Raw genomic sequence first — 19,195 nt, forward strand, 5'->3', positions numbered from 1 at the left:
TTCATCCTGGACAACTGAAACTTTATACTCATTGAATAGCTATTCCCCATTTCCCCCTCATAGCCCCCAGCAACCACCTTTCTAGTCTCAGCTTCTATGAGTTTCAGTATTTTAGATACCTCATATAAATGGAATCATAACGTATTTGTCCTATTGTGACTGACTTATTTCACTTAGCATAATGTCCTCTAGGTTCATTCACGTTGTCACATATTGCAGGATTTCCCTCTTTTTTAAGGGTGAATTATACACTAATGTATGTATCTACTACACTTTCTTTATTCATTCATCTGTCAATGGACCCTTGTGTTGTTCCCATATCTTGGCTATTGTGAATAGTGCTACAGTGAACATGGCAATGCAGATGTCTTGAGATTCTGATTTCAATACTTTTGAATAAATACTGAGAAGTGGGATTGCTAGATCTTGTTGTAGTTCTCTTTTTTCTTTTTAAGTAAACTCCACACTGCATTCCATAAGGGCTGTATTATTTTATATTCCCACCAACAATGCACAAGGATTCTAATTTTTCCTTATCCTTCCTAACAGTTTGTTTTGTTTTTTTTTAAATAATGGCCATCCTAACATGTGTGAGGTGATATCTCATGGTGGTTTGATTTGCATTTCCCTGATGATTATTACTGAGGTTGAGCATCTTTTAATCTGATGGCAATTTGGAAGTTTTCCTGGAAAATATCTTTTCTAGTCCTTTGGCCATTTTTTATTCAAGTTTGTGATATACAGTTTTTTGCTACTGAGTTGTAGGAGTTCCTTTTATATTTTGAATATTTACTCATTGTCAGATATACAGTATGCAAATATGTTCTCCATTTTTGTAGGTTTTTTCACTGTGTTCATTGGTCTCCTTGCTGTGCAGAAGCTTTATAGCTTGATGCATTCCCACTGGTTTATTTTTACTTTGGTTGCCTAACATTATTTAATGTTTTAACATGTATATGCTGTGTTTTCTTTACCTATGTACTGTATTTGCAATTTATATATCCTTTAAAGTAAAATAAAATGGCTTCTGTTTTGTTTTAGAGTAAGAAATCCAATCTAGACAATTCTACAGTTCTAGAAAAAGATAAAGCAAAACAGAGTCATGGAGGGTAGTGCTTAGAATATGCCCTTTGTTTTATAACTAATCATCTATATTTTACACACATACTTCATTATTTACACAAGCACACCAAGAACATTTTTTAATAGGGCATGCTATGTTGACTTAATAATTCATGCAACAGGACTTATCATGCATCAGATACAGTTGTTAAAAACACTGGGGATACTGCACTGAACCAGGAAGATGTGCTCTTTATCATCAAAGTGCTTTTCTAGACATGATGAACAATAAGATACATAATGGATGCTGCTGTCGAATTTTCACCAAAAACTCCCATTGGATTACCTTATCTGTCATGCTATCCTTAAAGCAGACTTGAAATTATGTGGGGCAATAGTGACAACTTAGATATGGTTCCAATTCATTATGTGATATGGAACTATCATTGCTGCCACAGGGCTTTATATGGAACACAGAAGTCATTTTGTGAAGGACTCAATTATCTCTGCATGATATGGTCCCAAATAATTAACATGCCCTCTAACCAAGGAATCTTGATCCTTTTCCACGAGAAAATTAGCTGCTTTTGTCAGGGCATGCTGCCTACAATGTACTTTATATGCTTTAGTTTTTTATGGCTAGCTTCCACATTGCCAGGCAAGACTTCTAGCTGATACTTGCAAGTGAAAAGTTCCCTAATCAGCTTCATGTAGTGAAGCCAAAATTTTCACAACTTTTTCTGGCATAACAATGTGTTTGCTCCACAAAACAAACCCATTTAGTAAAATTCTGACTAAAGATGATATGTGAATAGCTTAAATACACTGGGCAGTTTTTCTCCCGACATATCCCTAAAAACACAGCTTGAGACCAAGAACTCATCTTTATTATTTTTGCTTAGTCATCAAAGTTTATAATTCTGAAAAATGGATTAGACAGTTTCTGAATCAACGTTTTTCCCTTTGTCAGCACCAATATAAAAGTTTATTAATTTTTTGAACTTTTGATAAAGAGCTGAAAGTGTCACAAATCATAAGAAGATGTATTCTCCCTTTAACATATCTGGAGGACGATTACACTGTTGGTTCAGTCACTCAACAATCACATCCATGTTATTCTTTTGACCCATTCCTCAGAAAATACTGGCTTCAAACCTTCACTTTAGTGTATATAGTAGTAATGAAGGGCAGAGTATAAAGATAATTGCTTTCAAATATTTGCCTTGGTAAGTATTTTTTTCAATAGCTAATAAAACTGATTTCTCCTCATTAGTAGCACTGAATTATAAATACACCATTAGACTAACCACTGTAAATGTAGAATGGGATTATTATTACTGGCTTCAGCTAATCATGATACATCCCCAAGGACTCTCGTAGGGCTTTATTTCTCTAAGATCTAAGATTAAGGTCTAGGTGTCTCTTGTCTTTCCGGAGTAAAATGGAATTCCACTGCCCTGGAACAAAGTGAGACCAAGTGAGGATAATACATTTTGAACAGTGTCTTCCACACCCATAAAATATAGGAACTGCTAAAGCTCTGGACATTTCTCCAGGTTTAGGAAAAGTAAGAGTGATTATAACCTCCAGGACTACTGAGGATGTGCTATACTTAAGAGCATAACTTTTTTTTCTATAAATAGGTTTAGCATTAGTATAAATGTTAAATGTAAACATAAAAATAGTTGTGGAAATTTCTAATTCTTAAGATTAGCAACTTATACCCTTTCCCAATTCAGCACACTTTTGTTTAGATATTATATATTTTAAAAGTAGTAAACAGAAGGCTTCTACATTTGTACCTCAGCACACTATAATAACATAAGGCAAGGTATTATTCTGAAGATACCAATTGTACATACTGACCGTATCTACAAAATACCTCCTCAGCAAAATGCAAATATGGCTTTGATTAAATACTGGGGACTGTAACCTAGCCAATATGGCACATATAGTTAACCATCACAACCAGCTAGTGTTATCCTAACTTATGGCATCATTTTGGTCTTGTGCCTCTCACAAGATACACACACACACACACACACACACACACGTTTCAGTTCCTCAAATGTGTTAGGCTCTTTTCTGCATTAGGACCTAATATATGGTTCACTTTATTTGTAATGGTTTTCTTCCTAACTCTTTACCTAATTCCCATTCAACTCATTTCTTCTTAAGTGTTACTTACTCAGAAAAATTTCTCTAACTCTCCATTTAATTAGACACTTCATTTTATTTTTATCAAGAACATTTTAATTATGTAGTTATATATATATATATATATGTTTATGTGTTTAATGCTTAATTTTACAACTACTCTGGAGGCTGAATGAGAACATGAAACACTTCTCTTAATGTGCCTTACATTCATTAACCCATTTAATTCTTATACTTAACTGGGAGATATCCTTTTTTGAGTAAAGGGCTGGCTGTCTAGGGTTACATAGCACAACCAGTTGACGTGCTTCTTGAGGGCAAGGGGAATACAAAACGGACAGTAGAAAAATGTAGTTATAAATATCAGTTATAACCATATGACCAGCTGCAGAAATGAGGAGTGTAACTGTCATGAGTATTTCTTCCTTATTCTATTACTAGTATATTTGTTTGTATATATTAAGCAAATATCTTTGTTCTCTTTCATCTCTTTTCCCCTTATCATGTAACATAAGATGTATTGACTTCATATCGTAATATTTAAATATTGTTAGTATGCTTTTGGTTGTGTGCAGGATAGTTTTACCATGTTAGGCAAAGTATGACTGTATTGTTGTCTTTATTTGGTGATTAAATACGGTTTAAAAATGCATATGGGTGACAACTGGACAATGGGTGGACTTAATGAACATTATTATTATTTTTTTTTTTTTTGAGGTACGTGGGCCTCTCACTGTTGTGGTCTCTCCCGTTGCGGAGCACAGGCTCCGGACGCGCAGGCTCAGCGGCCATGGCTCACGGGCCCAGCCGCTCCGCAGCATGTGGGATCTTCCCGGACCGGGGCACGAACCCGTGTCCCCTGCACCCGCAGGCGGACTCTCAACCACTGAGCCACCAGGAAAGCCCATGATCATTAATTTGATGTATCAACTTGAGTTGCTGCCCAGATATTTGGTCAAACATTATTCTGGATGTTTTTGTAAGGCTATTTTTGGATGGAATTAACATTTAATCAGAGAAATCAAGTAAAGTACATTACCCTGCATGATGTAGGTGAGCATCATCCAATCAGTTGAGGGCCTGAGTAGAACAAAAAACCTGATCTCCATCAAGCAAAAGGAAATTCTAATGGCTTTCAGACATGAACTGCAACATCAGCTCTCCTGGGTCTCCAGCCTGCTGGCCTACCTTGAGGTTTTGGATCTTGCCAGCTGATCCACTTCCTTAAAATCTACCTATCTGTCTATCTATCTATAATTATTATTTATCTTTTCCTGGAGAACCCTGACTGATGGAGACTTTTTATACAGAATTTTGTAAAACACTGGAAATTGCATATATGATCAGATGTATATATCACTGCATTTATTAGGAGGATGGCTCAATGGTCTATTCAGATAGTCAAAGTGGTTTGTGATCTAATGAAGTCTAAGAACTTTGCTAGGAAGCCTCTCTGTCGCAATCTATTAATTATATCAGTAAACTGTGAATGCAAGTAGAGCTATGGACTGAATTGCAATCTCTAATATATGATTTATTTAATTGAAACAATGGCTATAACTATATAGTAATTTTTCAAAGCCAATGTATAGCCTTTCTTTATTGTAATTTTTTTTTTTTTGCGATACGCGGGCCTCACACTGTTGTGGCCTCTCCCGTTGCGGAGCACAGGCTCCAGACGCGCAGGCTCAGCGGCCATGGCTCACGGGCCCAGCCGCTCCGTGGCATGTGGGATCTTCCCGGACCGGGGCACGAACCCATGTCCCTTGCATTGGCAAGCGGACTCCCAACCACTGAGCCACTAGGGAAGTCCCCTCTTTATTGTAATTTTAAAAGCACATGAGACCTGTACATCCTTCAGTCACAGTCTACTCTCGATTCTCAATTTCCAGAGAGGAAATGCCTAGAAAAGAATTAATTCACATACTCATATAGTTCTATTCATTACTCAAGTATGAAAAATAATTTTTATGCATAGGGTATTTGGAAGCTAGAATTATGGAAAAAATGTCTAAATCTGTACAGTTAGCATGTGAGTGGATAGAATACACCTTAAAGGCACATTATAATATTTATCCACAAAAGATAAGTATACTGGTAAATCACCAATGTTCATTATTATATTTCCAGAAATTTGAAATATAAATTCCATGGATATTCATTACAGGCTTGAAGAAAGGAATAAAAGAAACAGATAAATTTTATTGCTGTATAACTATTTTACATATCTTGTGCCTAAAATAACTCTAAAAAGTAACTACACAAGTCCATTCTCTAGTAGGTCTGTGTCTTTATTCCCATCTTACCCCTAGGTTCTTCATGACATTTTTTTTTTCCCTTAAGATATGGGGAGGGGGAAGGGTAAGCTGTGACAAAGTGAGAGAGTGGCATGGACATATAAACACTACCAAATGTAAAATAGATAGCTAGTGGGAAGCAGCCGCATAGCACAGGGAGATCAGTTCAGTGCTTTGTGACCACCTAGACGGGTGGGATAGGGAGGGTGGGAGGGAGGGAGACGCAAAAGGGAAGAGATATGGGAACATATGTATATGTATAACTGATTCACTTTGTTATAAAGCAGAAACTAACACATCATTGTAAAGCAATTATACTCCAATAAAGATGTTAAAAAAAAAAAAGTAACTACACATCCAAAATGGCTCACACATTTAGCAATGTCATAGCTGGAAAATGGTTCTCCTGTCAGGTCTTTCATAATATTTCCCAAGGCAATGCCTCACATGTACTGCAGCCTAAGCCCTGTGGTTTAGGGCTTTGCCTCCTCTTGTTCTGAACCACTTCATCCCCATCACGTACGGAAAATAAATTGTAATCTGTAATCTAGTAATAACAGGTATGTGTAATTCGATTGTTCCTTGAAGATAATTTGGAGTTGACAAAAATGCTCTTACCCTTTCTCACAATGAGGTTTGTATAAGTTTTGCACCCCAATTTTATTCTTTGAAGAATTTCTGAAGTACAAGTGTGTTTTTACTTTCATATTGGAAATAACGCAATAACAGAGCCTACTTGTCTATACAGAGCTCTAGTTAAAGAAATTGCAGCATATTTTGTGCCATGTGTTAAATTATTTGTAAGAAATTCATTTTTCCTTTTTTATATAAATAATTCAAATAAAAGCACAGCTTTGAAGGAGAGCAGGAAGATGGCGGAAGAGTAAGACGCAGAGATCACCTTCCTCCCCACAGATACACCAGAAATACATCTACACGTGGAACAACTCCTACAGAACACCTACTAAAGGCTGGCAGAAGACCTCAGACCTCCCAAAAGGCAAGAAACTCCCCACGTACCTGGGTAGGGCAAAAGAAAAAAAGAATAAACAGAGACAAAAGGATAGGGACGGCACCTGCACCAGTGGGAGGGAGCTGTGAAGGAGGAAAAGTTTCCACACACTAGGAAGCCCCTTCGCGGGCGGAGACTGCGGGAGGCGGAGGGGGGAGCTTCGAAGCCGCGGAGGAGTGCACAGCAACGGGTGCAGAGGGAAAAGCGGAGAAATTCCCGCACAGAGGATCGGTGCCGACCGGCACTCACCAGCCCGAGAGGCTTGTCTGCTCACCCGCCGGGGCGGGCGGGGCTGCGAGCTGAGGCTCTGAGGCTCGGGTTTCGGTTTCCGACGGAGCGCAGGGAGAGGACTGGGGTTGGCGGCTTGAACACAGGTTAGTGCACCACAGCCGGGAGGGAGTCCGGGGAAAAGTCTGCACCTGACGAAGAGGCAAGAGACTTTTTCTTCCCTCTTCGTTTCCTGGTGCGTGAGGAGAGGGGTTTAAGAACGCTGCTTAAAGGAACTCCAGAGACGGACGCGAGCCGCGGCTGAAAGCGCGGACCCCAGAGACGGGCGCGAGCCGCGGCTGGAGGCGCGGACCCCAGAGGCGGGCGGGAGACGTTGGGGCTGCTGCTGCCACCACCAAGGGGCCTGTGTGCGAGCGCAGGTCGCTCTCCAGCCCCTCTTCCGCGGAGCCTGTGCAGCCCGCCACTGCCGGGTTCCCGGGATCCGGGGACGACTTCCCCGGGAGAGCGCACGGCGGGCCTCGGGCTGGTGCAGGGTCACGCCGGACTTTGCCGCCGCAGGCCCGCCCCGCATTCCATGCCCCTCCCTCCCCGCCGGCCTCAGTACCCAGAACCCCCGAATCAGCGGCTCCTTTAACCCCGTCCTGTCTGAGCAAAAAACAGACGCCCTCCAGCGACCTACACGCAGAGGCAGGGCCAAATCCAAAGCTGAGCCCCTGTGAGCTGTGAGAACAAAGAAGAGAAAGGGAAATCTCTCCCAGCAGCCTCAGGAGCAGCGGATTAAAGCTCCACGATCAACTTGATGTACCCTGCATCTGTGGAATACGTGAAGAGACAAGGAATGATCCCAAATTGAGGAGGTGGACTTTAGGAGCAAGATCTATGATTTTTTCCCCTTTCCTCTTTTTGTGAATGTGTATGTGTATGCTTCTGTGTGAGATCTTGTCTGTATAGTCTTGCTTCCACCATTTGTCCTAGGGTTCTATCCGTCCATGGTTTTTTCTTAAATTTTTTTTCTTAATAATCAATTTTAATTTTAAGAACGTTATTATACTTTACCTTCGTGCTTTCTTTTTTTCTTTCCTTCCTTCCTTCCTTCCCTCCTTTAGACAACGAATCATCCCAAATTGAGGAGGTGGTCTCTGACAGCAAGATTTATGATTTTTCCCCCTTTACCTCTTTTAGTGAGGGTGTATGTGTACGCTTCTGTGTAAGATTTTGTCTGTATAGCTTTGCTTCCAACATTTGTCCTAAGGTTCTATCCGTCCCTTTTTTTTTTTTCTAAATAAGAATTTTTTAATTCAATAACTTTATTATACTTTATTTTACTTTTACTGTATCTTCTTTCTTTCTGTTTTTCCTTCTTTACCTCCTTCCTTCCTTCCTCCCTCCCTCCCTCCTTTCGTTCCTTCTTGCCTTCTTTCCTTCTTTGCTTCTTTCTTTCTTTCTTCCTTCCTTCCTTCCCTCCTTCCTTCCCTCCTTTCCTTCTTTCTTTCCTCATACTTCTACTAATTCCCTCTACTTTTTCTCCCTTTTATTCTGAGCCGTGTGGATGAAAGGCTCTTGGTGCTCCAGCCAGGAGTCAGGGCTCTGCCTCTGAGGTAGGAGAGCCAACTTCAGGACACTGGTCCACAAGAGACCTCCCAGCTCCACATAATATCAAACGGCGAAATTCTCCCAGAGACTTCCATCTTAACACCAGCACCCAGCTTCACTCAACGACCAGCAAGCCACAGTGCTGGCAACCTGGGCCAAACAACTAGCAAAACAGGAACACAACCCCACCCATTAGCAGAGAGGCTGCCTAAAATCATAATAAGGCCACAGACACCCCAAAACACACCACCAGACGTGAACCTGCCCACTAGAGAGACAAGATCCAGCCTCATCCACCACAACACAGGCACTAGTCCCCTCCACCAGGAAGCCTACACAACCCACTGAACCAACCTTAGCCACTGGAGACAGACATCAAAAACAGGAGGAACTACGAACCTGCAGCCTGCAAAAAAGGAGACCCCAAACACAGTAAGATAAGCAAAATGAGAAAACAGAAAAACACACAGCAGATAAAGGAGCAAGATAAAACTGCACCAGACCTAACAAATGAAGAGGAAATAGGCAGTCTACCTGGAAAAGAATTCAGAATAATGATAGTAAGGTTGATCCGAAATCTTGGAGATAGAATGGACAATAGAATGGACAAAATGGAAGAATCAGTTAACAAGGACCTAGAAGAACTAAAGATGAAACAAGCAACAATGAACAACACAATAAATGAAATTAAAAATACTCTAGATGGGATCAATAGCAGAATAACTGAGGCAGAAGAACGGATAAGTGACCTGGAAGATAAAATAGTGGAAATAACTACTGCAGAGCAGAATAAAGAAAAAAGAATGAAAAGAACTGAGGACAGTCTCAGAGACCTCTGGGACAACATTAAACGCACCAACATTCGAATTATAGGGGTTCCAGAAGAAGAAGAGAAAAAGAAAGGGACTGAGAAAATATTTGAAGAGATTATAGTTGAAAACTTCCCTAATATGGGAAAGGAAATAGACAATCAAGTCCAGGAAGCACAGAGAGTCCCATACAGGATAAATCCAAGGAGAAATACGCCAAGACACATATTAATCAAACTGTCAAAAATTAAATACAAAGAAAGCATATTAAAAGCAGCAAGGGTAAAACAACAAATAACACATAAGGGAATCCCCATAAGGTTAACAGCTGATCTCTCAGCAGAAACCCTTCAAGCCAGAAGGGAGTGGCAGGACATACTGAAAGTGATGAAGGAGAAAAACCTGCAGCCAAGACTACTCTACCCAGCAAGGATCTCATTCAGATTTGATGGAGAAATTAAAACCTTTACAGACAAGCAAAAGCTGAGAGAGTTCAGCACCACCAAACCAGCTTTACAACAAATGCTAAAGGATCTTCTCTAGGCAAGAAACACAAGAGAAGGAAAAGACCTATAATAACGAACCCAAAACAATTTAGAAAATGGGAATAGGAACATACATATCGATAATTACCTTAAATGTAAATGGACTAAATGCTCCCACCAAAAGACACAGATTAGCTGAATGGATACAAAAACAAGACCCTTATATATGCTGTCTACAAGAGACCCACTTCAGACCTAGAGACACATACAGACTGAAAGTAAGGGGATGGAAAAAGATATTCCATGCAAATGGAAACCAAAAGAAAGCTGGAGTAGCAATTCTCATATCAGACAAAATACACTTTAAAATAAGGACTATTAAAAGAGACAAAGAAGGACACTACATAATGATCAAGGGATCGATCCAAGAAGAAGATATAACAATTGTAAATATTTATGCACCCAACATAGGAGCACCTCAATACAAAAGGCAATTACTAACAGCCATAAAAGGGGAAATCGACAGTAACACATTCATAGTAGGGGACTTAAATACCCCACTTTCACCCACGGACAGATCATCCAAAATGAAAATAAATAAGGAAACACAAGCTTTAAATGATACATTAAACAAGATGGACTTAATTGATATTTATAGGACACTCCATCCAAAATCAACAGAATACACATTTTTCTCAAGTGCTCATGGAACATTCTCCAGGATAGATCATATCTTGGGTCACAAATCAAGCCTTGGTAAATTTAAGAAAATTGAAATTGTATCAAGTATCTTTTCTGACCACAACGCCATGAGACTAGATATCAATTACAGGAAAAGATCTGTAAAAAATACAAACACATGGAGGCTAAACAATACACTACTTAATAATGAAGTGATCACTGAAGAAATCAAAGAGGAAATCAAAAAATACCTAGAAACAAATGACAATGGAGACACAACGACCCAAAACCTGTGGGATGCAGCAAAAGCAGTTCTAAGGGGGAAGTTTATAGCAATACAAGCCCACCTTAAGAAGCAGGAAACATCTCGAATAAACAACCTAACCTTGCACCTCAAGCAATTAGAGAAAGAAGAACAAAAAAACCCCAAAGCTAGCAGAAGGAAAGAAATCATAAAAATCAGATCAGAAATAAATGAAAAAGAAATGAAGGAAACAATAGCAAAGATCAATAAAACTAAAAGCTGGTTCTTTGAGAAGATAAACAAAATAGATAAACCACTAGCCAGACTCATCAAGAAAAAAAGGGAGAAGACTCAAATCAATAGAATTAGAAATGAAAAAGGAGAGGTAACAACTGACACTGCAGAAATAAAAGAGATCATGAGAGATTACTACAAGCAACTCTATGCCAATAAAATGGACAATCTGGAAGAAATGGACAAATTCTTAGAAATGCACAACCTGCCAAGACTGAATCAGGAAGAAATAGAAAATATGAACAGACCAATCACAAGCACTGAAATTGAAACTGTGATTAAAAATCTTCCAACAAAGAACAGCCCAGGACCAGATGGCTTCACAGGCGAATTCTATCAAACGTTTAGAGAAGAGCTAACACCTATCCTTCTCAAACTCTTCCAAAATATAGCAGAGGGAGGAACACTCCCAAACTCCTTCTACGAGGTCACCATCACCTTGATACCAAAACCAGGCAAGGATGTCACAAAGAAAGAAAACTACAGACCAATATCACTGATGAACATAGATGCAAAAATCCTCAACAAAATACTAGCAAACAGAATCCAACAGCACATTAAAAGGATCATACACCATGATCAAGTGGGGTTTATTCCAGGAATGCAAGGATTCTTCAATATATGCAAATCTATCAATGTGATAAACCATATTAACAAATTGAAGGAGAAAAACCATATGATCATCTCAATAGATGCAGAGAAAGCTTTTGACAAAATTCAACACCCATTTATGATAAAAACCCTGCAGAAAGTAGGCATAGAGGGAACTTTCCTCAACATAATAAAGGCCATATACGACAAGCCCACAGCAAACATCATCCTCAATGGTGAAAAACTGAAAGCATTTCCACTAAGATCAGGAACAAGACAAGGGTGCCCACTCTCACCACTCTTATTCAACATAGTTTTGGAAGTTTTAGCCACAGCAATCAGAGAAGAGAAGGAAATAAAAGGAATCCAAATCGGAAAAGAAGAAGTAAAGCTGTCACTGTTTGCAGATGACATGATACTATACATAGAGAATCCTAAAGATGCTACCAGAAAACTACTAGAGCTAATCAATGAATTTGGTAAAGTGGCAGGATACAAAATTAATGCACAGAAATCTCTGGCATTCCTATATACTAATGATGAAAAATCTGAAAGTGAAATCAAGAAAACACTCCCATTTACCATTGCAACAAAAAGAATAAAATATCTAGGAATAAACCTACCTAAGGAGACAAAAGACCTGTATGCAGAAAATTATAAGACACTGATGAAAGAAATTAAAGATGATACAAATAGATGCAGACATATACCATGTTCTTGGATTGGAAGAATCAACATTGTGAAAATGACTCTACTACCCAAAGCAATCTATAGATTCAATGCAATCCCTATCAAACTACCACTGGCATTTTTCACAGAACTAGAACAAAAAATTTCGCAATTTGTATGGAAACACAAAAGACCCCGAATAGCCAAAGCAATCTTGAGAACAAAAAAAGGAACTGGAGGAATCAGGCTCCCTGACTTCAGACTATACTACAAAGCTACAGTTATCAAGACAGTATGGTACTGGCACAAAAACAGAAAGATAGATCAATGGAACAGGATAGAAAGCCCAGAGATAAACCCATGCACATATGGACACCTTATCTTTGATAAAGGTGGCAGGAATGTACAGTGGAGAAAGGACAGCCTCTTCAGTAAGTGGTGCTGGGAAACTGGACAGGTACATGTAAAAGTATGAGATTAGATCACTCCCTAACACCATACACAAAAATAAGCTCAAAATGGATTAAAGACCTAAATATAAGGCCAGAAACTATCAAACTCTTAGAGGAAAACATAGGCAGAACACTCTATGACATAAATCACAGCAAGATTCTTTCTGACCCACCTCCTAGAGTAATGGAAATAAAAACAAAAATAAACAAATGGGACCTAATGAAACTTCAAAGCTTTTGCACAGCAAAGGAAACCATAAACAAGACCAAAAGACAACCCTCAGAATGGGAGAAAATATTTGCAAATGAAGCAACCAACAAAGGATTAATCTCCAAAATTTACAAGCAGCTCATGCAGCTCAATAACAAAAAAACAAACAACCCAATCCAAAAATGGGCAGAAGACCTAAATAGACATTTCTCCAAAGAAGATATACAGACTGCCAACAAACACATGAAAGAATGCTCAACATCATTAATCATTAGAGAAATGCAAATCAAAACTACAATGAGATATCATTTCACACCAGTCAGAGTGGCCATCATCAAAAAATCTAGAAACAATAAATGCTGGAGAGGGTGTGGAGAAAAGGGAACCCTCTTGCACTGCTGGTGGGAATGTGAATTGGTTCAGCCACTATGGAGAACAGTATGGAGGTTCCTTAAAAAAACTACAAATAGAACTACCATATGACCCAGCAATCCCACTACTGGGCATATACCCTGAGAAAACCGAAATTCAAAAAGAGTCATGTACCAAAATGTTCATTGCAGCTCTATTTACAATAGCCCGGAGATGGAAACAACCTAAGTGCCCATCATCGGATGAATGGATAAAGAAGATGTGGCACATATATACAATGGAATATTACTCAGCCATAAAAAGAAACGAAATTGAGCTATTTGTAATGAGGTGGATAGACCTAGAGTCTGTCATACACAGTGAAGTAAGTCAGAAAGAAAAAGACAAATACCGTATGCTAACACATATATATGGAATTTAAGAAAAAAAATGTCATGAAGAACCTAGGGGTAAGGCAGGAATAAAGACGCAGACCTCCTAGAGAACGGACTTGAGGTTATGGGGTGGGGGAAGGGTGAGCTGTGACGGGGCGAGAGAGAGTCATGGACATATACACACTAACAAACGTAGTAAGGTAGATAGCTAGTGGGAAGCAGCCGCATGGCACAGGGATATTGGCTCGGTGCTTTGTGACAGCCTGGAAGGGTTGGGTAGGGAGGGTGGGAGGGAGGGAGACGCAAGAGGGAAGAGATATGGGAACATATGTATATGTATAACTGATTCACTTTGTTATAAAGCAGAAACTAACACACCATTGTAAAGCAATTATACCCCAATAAAGATGTTAAAAAAAAAAAAAAGCACAGCTTTACAAGCATTTCCTTGTTCATTCTGACAGGCTATTATTCACCTGCACCTGTAATATTTTTTCTTTTATCTGTCACAAAGAATCCAAAAAAATAAAAAAAAAAAAAAGGGACTATAGCATTATACTGCTTAGTCCTTCCTTGAATATAGTGTTTCATAATATCAATCTATCTATGGTTCATATTGCTTACAAAGTCAAAATTTGTATTGAATTGAAAGAATAGAAGAGAAAGAAGCCAACTGTGGGATTACAAAAATGAATCTTATAATTTATTGAAATGTTTCAAGCTTCTGTATCATGAATAGGCTTTCTTATTGTCCAATAAAATCATTTAATCAGAAATTATTCTATAAATACATTTATTAATCTTGTATCAATTAAAAATGTCTATTATGCATTTCTTTAATGAGTCATTTTATTAACATATTTATTTAATTGATTGATAGCTTCAACCACTTAATATGTTCACTTTACTGATCATAAGAAAAATGTGGCATTAAGGTTGAAAAAGCATTCTTCTGTTCTTCACCTTGTTTTTATTTCTAAATATTTCCCAAAGATTCAAAGTAGGGATCACGTCTCTCAGAACAAAATTTACAATTTTTGTTGGATTAAGAGGCAATTTTTATGTATCTTTAATTTACTTGGATGACACCGTGATTATGATATAAATATTGATTCTAGGAAACATTTAGAAGAAAGGGCTTTTTCAATAATTTACATTATATTTCTAAGAAGTAACTGTAATAAAAATATTTCTTTAAGAATGATCAGATGCAGAAAAAAACCAATAACATCTTAAAATAATGGATGTAGTATGTAAATCTAATTAAAGGAAATGACTATAAATTAACAGCTTTTAATCAAAGCAAGTGAATACCTGAGAATACAGAAAAAAGCTTAATGATTTCCTGGCTCAAGTGTCAGAATTTCTTCTAACATGATATTAATTTTGATACACTCTATAATAAACTGGACTTATAACTACACTTAAAATACATTTCTATTTTACTCTCAATTTTTACTTCTCTCAAATTTTAATATGACTATATCATAAATGAAAGCTGTAATCCAATAATTAAATATCCATTTTCAGAATGTACCCGATATAAATATTTTCTCATCAAATTTGAATGTTATGTATACAGGGATACAATTTTTTTAAAAAAGAAAAAAATTTCCTTTTCCTTTTTTACTCACTTTATTCTTCATTTTGAGGAAAGTACAAAATTGGATAAAATGTGTTTTCTTATATAATTTTCTTGAACCTATATTTAGTCTTTTAAAATAAAATGTTTACTTACTTTGTTATTGTTGAGTAAAACATATTTTTGAGCTTGATGATGTATTACAATTTTATATACTCAGAAAATCACTATGCTCCTCAAGATACACACCACTTCTGTGATCCACAATTCTTTCATGCACCTTTTTATTATTCTCCCCGAGATTTATCACCATAGATTCACTTGCTTATCTTTGAAATTTATAAAAATTGTGTCATGTGATATGTGTCTGATTTCTTTTGCTCAAAAGTTTTAGAAATTCTGAAAAAGAGTTTTCCAAAAAAGCTGTTCAAATGTTTACTTTCACCAGGAATTTATGAGACTTCAAGTTGTTCTACATCTTTCATAACATCAGTACTTTCTACCCTTTTAATCTTATGTTTTGTTGGGAGAGTGTGGTAGGATAATATTGTAGTTGTAAATTTATTATCCTTGATGACTAATGATGCCAAATATATTTCACTAAATGAACATTTAAATATTCTGGGTTTTGTTCATTTCTTATTATTTTACTAATGCATCTTGTTTATTAAGTTGATACTATTTTTTTCTTAATGATTTGTATGAACAATTTTCCTTATTCTGGATATATATCTGTTTCGGATATAGATACTGGGAAATCTTCCACCATCTGTGAATTCTCTTATACTCTCACTACTTTAATTCTGTATTTTGGTAAATAGAAATTCTTAAATTTAGTGTAGTCTAATTTATTTTTAAAATTAGTGACATTTAACAGCTTATTTAGATATAATTTACATAGAATAAAATTCACTCATTTTAAAATTAGTTTGTTGAGTCTTGGCCATTAATAAAATCAGAGAGAGAGAGAGAGAGAGAGAAAGAGAGAGCGAGATACAGCCTTTAATAGCCATACACTAGTTGAGTGACATTTGAATTGATTACAGTGTGAAGTAACATTACTTCTGCATATGCTATTGGTCATGCAGATCATTGCTGATAAAATATTAGAGGGGAATATACGAGACTGTGAATATAGGGAGGTTGGAGCCATGGGAGGTAGTCATGGCAGCTGGCTAATAAAACACCCTTACTATTTGCTAAGTGCTGAAAGATTCAAAGTGGTATGAGGGTTCAAAAAAAAAAACACCCTTACTGATATTATACAAAAATGTGTCATTTTTCTCAGCTAGAAGTGCGTGAAAATCTTCATCTCTCTCCAAATAATAATTTAAAAATATGTGTTTCTACATTTAGTTCTATTAGATTTTTCTTCAGCGATTTTGAGCCCTATCTTAAGGTTATATATTCTTTCATGTATTTCTTCTGTTTTGATCATTTTTATTGTGAAATATCCCTGATTATTTTTAGCAATAATTCTTGGCTTAAAATCTATTTTATTTCATGTTAATGTATTAAATATATGGTGATGGTGGGTGGTGTGCATGTTCTCAGCTGTGCTGGTGCAGTCTCACTCTTAGGCAGACCAGGTCTCTGTCTCAAGTGGGAAAATTTCTCAGTGATTTTTGACTTAGTGTGTTTTTTATTTCTACCATTTTCTTTAAATATTTCTCACAGTTTCATTTCTCTGCTAAAATTTCCATTTTTTTTGTGCATGCTGCCAACCTTTCTTGAGCTTTTAACATATCATTCTTTTTATTTTATTAAAAAATAATGTCTGATATATCCAAGATCTAAACTAGATGAATGATGAATTTTTGTTTCTAGACATTGGATTATTTTCCTTGTTTTTTTTTCATTTTTTTTGAATAATGGACATTGTGTGTAGAATGGTGCTGACTGAGGTAAGAACAAGAATATGGACCCAACCTGTCTCTCCTCCCAAGCCCACTGAAAGCAAGATGACAATGGAGACTTAGATAATGATTCTGTTAAGGTCAGCCTCCTGGACTGACCTCAGGGCCAGGGAAAGAAATGAGAAATGTAGCAGTAAATGTAAAATAACCAGAACATATTTCCTGGACAGTCATTTAAAAATGTAAGATTTCACAAAATATTACATGATATCATTTTACTATCTTGTTGTAAATGTGTAACTTCTCTCTTCTAATGGGACAAATAGAACTTTCCAACACCAAGCGAGCAAATCATTACATTTCATTAATCTCATTTTTTCTGATAGAAAAAAATATATATATTAATAAGGCCAATATCCAAAATTTCCTTGAGCAGCAAGCAAAATTATAAAAGTAATTTTTGGAAATAAACTCATAATCATTCCAGAAGAATTGTGAGTTTCTGGAAATCTAAAGAATGTCATATAATTATATTATTTCTTTTTAAATATCTTCTAACAATGTGTGTGTTTAATTTGGGTGCTATAGGAAACACACAGCACCAAAATTAAACGCATCCATGTACACACTCTCACAATTATATAGCATGTTTTTACTTTCGAGGGATAGATAACAAAGCAATAAAATATAAATCATAAATCAGAATACAGCTTCAAGCCTGCAACTTCCCCTTTGAAACATAAGGTATGAAATTTTGGAAACAAAATTATAAAGAAAGAGAACATTTGAAGGTAAGCCCAAGGCAATATAGCAAATAAAGGTCTCATTTGTATAAATAGAGTTGTATTAGGGGATGGATATAACAGAATGAGTTGCTATAAACAGGATTCAAAAGTTTTACGACAAAATGACTAATCAAACAAGTTTTTCTAGAATGAAGCAGTGATTGCATAGAGTCTAGTTATAGAAAAATAAATATATTCAAAATCTATGGCTCTCATTTTTCTCTACTGATCTTTTCCAATGTCCAGAAATCTCTTTCTCCTTGCTCTCTTTCATGTGTGGGTTATTGTTCCTCCTAAATTCATATGCTGAAACCCCACACCCACAGTGTTATGGCGTCAGGAGGTGGGGCCTTTGGGAGGTGACAGGGTTAATGGCTTTATAGGAGCCACCAGAGAGGTTACTGCTCTCTGCTGTTCACCCTGTGAGGATACAAGAAGTCAGCAGTCTGCCACTTGGAAGAGCGCCCTTACCAGAACTTGACCATGCTCACACTCTGATTTGGATTTCCGGCTTCCAGAACTGTGAGAAATAAGTTTATTTTTTTATATGCCACCCAGTCTATGGTATTTTGTTACAGCACCCTGAACGGACTAAGAGAGTGTATAGAATATATAGAGAAATTAAACCAATGTATAGAAAGGATGAAGAATTTACCAACATCTAATTAGTTTCTAGGTATCTATTTCTTAGTTATCTTTTGCCAGACTCTTTTTGTCTGCCCAGAACTGTCCAAGTAATTAAAAACAAAATTCCAGTCAGCAGAAGTGGCAATCAGCAAAAGTGGCAATGTCATTAGACATCATGGTTCCCCAGAAATTAATTTAAGTCAATTATAGACACATATTGTTTTTACCAACTGATGAAGGAAGCCTTCTTCAAGAAGAAATTGCACCTATTAAATAAAAAAAGGCATCTGTGACCAAAACCAATAAAATTAAAAGCTCTTTTAAATTTAAATAAGATCTTGAAAACTTGAGGAAAAAAATTAAATAGATGGTAGAAAATAAAGTCAAATAAACATGTCATAAATCAGGGACAATAAAGATGGGCACCAAACTCCCATCCAGAACACTGAATATGGAAAGAGTGTTCTCAAATAACAAAGTTAACAGAATTTAAAACAGGCATCCAACCAAACCACAAATCAAACATGAAAGTGGAATAAAGACATGTTCAGATATGCAAACATTAAAAAATATATCAGTAAGATCTTGCTTTGGGCTGGCTAACTGAAGTGCATTCAGGCTCCTATAAAAAAAATACTGTAAACAGCGTAGCTTATAAATAACAAACCTTCATTTCTCACAGTTCTGGAGGCTAGGAAGTCCAATATCAAGACATCAACAGATCTGGTGTCTGGTGAGGACCCACTTCCTCATTGACAGCCCTCTTCACACTGTGACCTCATGTGGCAGAAGGAGCCCTGGGACCGCTATCATT

This window comes from Leucopleurus acutus, assembly GCF_964270905.1.
Source record: "Leucopleurus acutus genome assembly, chromosome: 3".
NCBI lineage: Eukaryota > Metazoa > Chordata > Mammalia > Artiodactyla > Delphinidae > Leucopleurus > Leucopleurus acutus.